The sequence below is a fragment of the Nannospalax galili genome, unplaced genomic scaffold (genome assembly GCF_000622305.1).
Source record: "Nannospalax galili isolate Female #2095 unplaced genomic scaffold, S.galili_v1.0 scaffold1573, whole genome shotgun sequence".
NCBI lineage: Eukaryota > Metazoa > Chordata > Mammalia > Rodentia > Spalacidae > Nannospalax > Nannospalax galili.
This window is the reverse complement of record NW_008333122.1, coordinates 72,397-78,050: the sequence shown is the minus strand read 5'-3', so window position 1 is coordinate 78,050 and position 5,654 is coordinate 72,397. Positions and strand designations below refer to the sequence as shown.

Genomic DNA, 5,654 nt, shown 5'->3' with positions numbered 1-5,654 from the left:
GCCATAGCTTATCAGATTCTCCTCTTCAGTCTCAGCCTTTGCTCCTCGGGCTCCAAGTATATATCTTACAAAACCTGAGAGACTGTTTGCTTGTCCCATCTTCTCCCAAGATAAATATTCACCGCTCCCCAATTGTACCGAGTGCACTCTCTTAACTTCTCCAGTGGTGTCCTTCACTTTATCCCCTACTTTTCAAGTCCCTGTTCAGGCGCCACTTGCCGGTGCCAGCTGGCCAAAACGGACAGTACCTGAAAGGGGGAGTGAGGATTGAAAGAAAGGAAAGGAGACAGAAAAGACGCTTCTTGGGAGGGCTCACAGTGAATACTGCCAGCCTCGATTTATTTCAGTTCTATCTTTTTATACAGAAGAACTCAATTAGTTATAATTGCTGTATTTCCCCACCTGTATCTGAGGGTCAGGGAGCGGTCAGATCAAAGGCTTCTTGGATCCTTTTGTTTACCACTAATGCCTCAAGGTCAGGTATTGTGAGGCTCTCCAGAAAACTTCTTCCTCCTGAATGGGCAGGTTAAGTACTGGTTTGCATGACACAAACTCAGTAAATGAGGCTGCTGTAGCTCAATGATTAGCAGCTCCCGACAGACAGGATGCATGAAATCCAGTCGGGGGACTATGGCTGAGTACAAATAGGGAGGGGATCTAAATATGATTCAGATATATTGTACAAAGTACTCAAAAACCCAATAAAAATATATATTGGAAAAAAGGAAAAAAATTGATAAGGATGCGGGATAAAGCAGTCCTATAGTACCCCATAATCCTTGACCATATAAACTGATAGTACACAGCATCCCAAATTGGGTAAGTACTCGTATGTGGATGTGTCTCAGTGACAAAACAGGGCACGGGCACATCTCCATCTAGGCCTTTAACACTATGAAGACAAACCCCTCAGACCCCACCCCTTCCTTACCTGGGCTTTTCTTCTTCATCATCACAATGGCCGCCACAGCTCCAGTGACCAAAATTCCAAGAAGAACCACACCAACAGTAACCTCAATGACAGACCAAGGAGGTTGCTCTGGGAAGAATGGAAAGAGAGGAGCAGGCAGAGTTGAGGTGCCCTGACCCCAGCTCTCAGCCCTGACCCTGCTCAGGGTCTCCAGAAGGGCTCCTGCTTTCCTGACAGCAGGCTCTGTGCCCACACCCCTCCTTACCCCATCTCAGGGTGAGGGGCTCAGGCAGCCCCTCATGCTGCACATGGCATGTGTATCTCTGCTCCTCCCACAGCTCCCCACTTCTGGAAGTTTCCATCCCCTGCAGGTCTGGTCTCCACAAGCTCCATGTCCTGAGTCAGGTCTTCCCCATCCTTCTGCCAGGTCAGGGTGATGTCAGCAAGGTAGAAGCCCAGGGCCCAGCACCTCTGGGTGACATCTCCTTCAGGTCTGGGGTGGCAGGTTACATTGGTTTGCAGGGCATCTGAAAAAAAAGGTCAGAGATGAACAGCCTTTCATTCTTTCCCAAGAACACCTGGGAATTGATCATGTGACCATGATTATATGGACCATATGGTTGAATTGGGGATTTAGAGAGCAGCATTTAAATATCCTGAACTCAGGATGGAGGACTATTAATTCCTTGGAAAATTCCTGAATGAGGGTTGAGGCTCCATATTTCTGAGTGTGTTAAGACCCAGTGACTCCGAAAAGCTGGAGTCTGATCTGTAAACATGGGCAGAAACAAGGGCTGAGTCCGAAGGGAAGTGCTAGTTACTCTTTTCAGAGTTGGGCTACCTCGCCCCCATACTGAAGACATGTTTGAATGCAGTGTCTCCACAGGCTTATGTGTTTGAACCCCTGGTCACTAGCTGGTGCTGCTGGTTTTGGAAGTAGTAGAATCTGTAGGGTTTGGGGCCTGACTGGAGTCAGCCAGTGGGAGGTGGCCTTTAGGGGTACAGTCTGGCCCTGCCTGCAGCTACTCTGCTTCCTGATCTGCCCAGATGTGAGCTAGGTCTCCTGGCTGTGGCTCTGGGGTGTTCACACCACCATGTGCTCCCCATGGATTGTTCCCTTAGTCTTCCAATGGGTTCCATGTCTTTGGATTCCAGGAGGAGTTATTTAGCCCAGATCTAATCTGTACTCTTTCCTTTATGCCTGCTCCCTTCAGCCACACGAAACAGCAGGCTGGCCCTCCACTGCAGGCCCCTTTGCAGCCCTTCCCTCTAATTTGAGGCCAGTGCAGAGGCAGCACCTTACATGTCTTTTTCTCACTGTAATTCCTCCCTCATGTGGGCAAGCTCTTTCTGGGAAGATGGCTCAGCCTCAGCTGCATGTCTCAAGCCCCACTAAAGGCCACACACCTCCTCCCACAGCTGCTTAGGATCCCGCCCCCTACCTGCCACTCTCAGGGGCTGCTGCTGTGGGCCATCCCCTGCTCATGTGGTAGACAGTTATCAAGGAGGCATGACACCCCATACCTTGAAGACAGACACCCTTGATTTCCTTGGTCACCCTACCTTCAGCTACCTTCAGGTGGATCAGCCTGAGATGCAAATCTTAGCATTCAAACAAGGGCAATATGACTGCACTGCAGCAGGACAGCCTCCACTCCACAGCACATGGGGAAGCTGGGCCACATGGGTGTTGCCCGATGTCCTGGCTCATCTGCACATCCTGTCACCCATAGCAGGAACCACGCAGCTGCTCCTCCAGACTCGTCGTTGATTCTGTTGCATCCCTGCTCAGGTTCCATGTGTTTTATGATTTACTAGAGAGATGTGAACAAAGGTCTTGTCACCCCAGATAGGGCTCCGGCAACAGACCACAGGAATGAACCCACTCCAGTCCAGCTTGGTGATCCCATGAGTCTATGGGGTAACTTATAGGAGCATGAGTGAGTTACTTACATAAGCATAGTTACTAAAAAACAGCTGACTCACTGAAAATCCCACTCCAGCCTGAGCCATGGATGACCCTCAAAAGCTGCCTCACCTGAGTCCCCACCTGGGGTCTCTGCCAGTTAACCTTCCAGGTCTCGCATTCACTAGAGCCTCAGGAAACCAGGTGCAGCTGGCAGGGTTCCCTGTGACTGGGGGCATCGGAGGGTGTGAATGCTTGGAATCCCCAGTGAGGGTCTGATGACCCACCAGTGTGAGTCTGATTTTTAAATATTAACAGCTGATGCCACACCTGGAGGACAGTATTCCACAACAGGTGTTTAGAAGTTGGTCCCGTTGTCCTCCCTCTTTGGTTGCCAGATGGGAACAGAGGCTCAGCCCAAGGGCCAATGGAGGAGTTTCCCCTCTTACCTGTGCATTGTAGCATCTCCTTCCCTTTATCCAGGTATCTGAGAAGCCACTCCACACACCTGCCCTCCAAGAACGATTTCCATGGAATCGCAAAACCAGATGCCCGCCACTTTCGCCTGGTGTTCTGAGCCGCCTCTATGTCCACCATAGTCCAGGAGCGGAGGTCCTTGGTCAGAGAGATGTAATCCTGGCCTTTGTAAGCAACATACTTATAGCCTTGGAGGAGGCTGCTGTCTGGACATAAGTCACAGCCGAACACACTGGATGGTGTGAAACTCTGTTGCAGACAAGGTCAGCATGGTCTCTTAAGTTATCTCAACTCCTTACCTGTGGTCCAGGCCTCATGAACTTGACTGGTCAGAGCCCATCTTAGCGTGAAAAGAAACCTCAGTAAGTTTCCATAGGTTTCCCCACATCAGCGAGATCTTGGTATTTTCGCCAACCGAGGGTGATGCTTGCATGGCCACTGGAATGTGTGGAGACTCCTGACATGCCTCAGCTGCCTAGGCTCCCTCATCATCCTCATTCTGGTTGTGGCACTCGAGCAGGATCCTCAGATCCACTCTGACTACTTTTATGATGTCCCAGGTGAGGTGAGTCAGCTCGTTCAAATGCTCCAGGTCCTGTGCCATAAAGGGACTCGAGGCTTGTGGATTTGAGGCTTTGCTGTGGAAAAGCAGGCACTCCGAGTCATCCACACAGCCAACAGAGATGAAGCTGGGCTTGAGGTGGCCAGGATGGTACAAGACGGAGGAAAATCGCAGTGAGTGTGAGCCTGGAGGCAAGGGGCTGATGGCCTGAGGGCCCCTCCTCCCGCGACCTGGGGACAGGTGCAGCAGCCAAAAGGGGAACAGGGGACACAGGGCTAGGGAGCAGGGCAGGGGCTGCCCAGCTGGGAGAACATCAGGGGTGGGGATGGGGCAAACACAGAGAAGTGGCTTCCCTGGGGCTGCACTCCCATGGTGCCCTTGCCCCTCTCCTTCCAGATGCCACACTCACACAGGTGAGTCCCGGTCTGGGCCAGGCCTCTGGGGATCAGCAGGATCAGCATGCGGAGCACAAGGGAGATCATCCTCAGTATTTGTAAGGACTGGAGAGAATGAGCTTTGTTGTCTGTGGACTTTCTAGCCGTGTGTGTGTGTGTGTGTGTGTGTGTGTGTGTGTGTGTGTGTGTGTGACACGGGGAGACCACAGTGACTCTGAGAGTCTTTCTCTAGAATTCAAACATGCAGTGGGAGGAAGCACATGTCCAGGCAGAAGGACCTAACAGCTGACACAATGTGACCTGGAGAAATGAACTCAGAGGACAGGAAGAATCCACAGCCCTTAGACATCTGAAAAGATCTGAGACCAGGAGCTATATCAGCACGCCTTCCTCCTGCACCCATTGCTCCTTGTCCAGTGTCTCTCTGAGTCCTGGCCAGGAGCTGTGTCAGGCAAAAAGTCTCAAGGTTTTGCTTTCAGAACCTCAGCATGCTCTTACGAATTATTGAGGTCTTCCAAGAGATTTTATGTAGGTTACATCTAGTGATCTTTCCCAGGTTAAAAACTCAACGTGACAGCGATTGTGGTCCCTACCACCACTGATATAATAGGACAGAACTAGATGACAGTATGTGACAAAAGGCTGTTTAGGGATACTGAATGTCTTACTGCTGCTGGAGAAACAGACCGAGGGGACCAGAGGAAGTTTTCTGCTTTGCTGGTTCTGGATTTTAGGCAGCTTAGGGGATAGCAGAGTAAAGCCCTTGTCCCACACCTGTCACCAACTTCCCTTACTTTAAAATAATCAGCATGCCAGGTTCCATATTTTGTGGTGGTAGCTACTGGACTTTTATTTCCTCTATCTGAAACTTCCCTAGAGATTTCACACACTAAAAGGCAAGTTGGTCACTTAGAAAAGAAAAAAGTGTGAGCAGGGGAAATGAGACACAGGGTGGATAAAGAACGCCCACCCCAAGGTTTCATCATCCCAGAAACCACCCTGGGAGTCCTGGCCACTTCCTCCTGCACTTAGTGCCCACAAAGTCTCCCAGGAGCTGTGGGAGGCAGAAATTCTCAACGGTTCAGATTCAGGATTTCTGTTTGGGCCTACAAGTTATTGAGAACCTCAAGATTTTTTTTGTAGGTTACGTCTATCAGCATTCACCACTCTAAAAACTAAAGCAAGGGCCTACGAGATCCTTGCAGGGTTAAAGGCCTTCAGGCTAACTCGTGGGTTAAAGATAGCCAGTGCTTTGGACTCACGTTCAATCCCTGGGACCACATGATGGAAAGAGATCTAACTCTGGAGCTGTCTTCTGACCTCCACCTGTGCACTGTGGTATGATTGGTTACTGGCTAGGGCACATATAGTCACATGAGATAAATAAATAAAAATGTAATTAAA

The 5,654-nt window shown here is 50.2% G+C and overlaps 1 pseudogene; it reads right to left on the bottom strand.

Annotated features, from left to right (window-relative positions):
* Positions 1-878: 878 nt before the first annotated feature.
* LOC103729792 lies at positions 879-4,337 on the bottom strand (annotated as a pseudogene).
* Between the last annotated feature and the right edge of the window lie 1,317 nt (positions 4,338-5,654).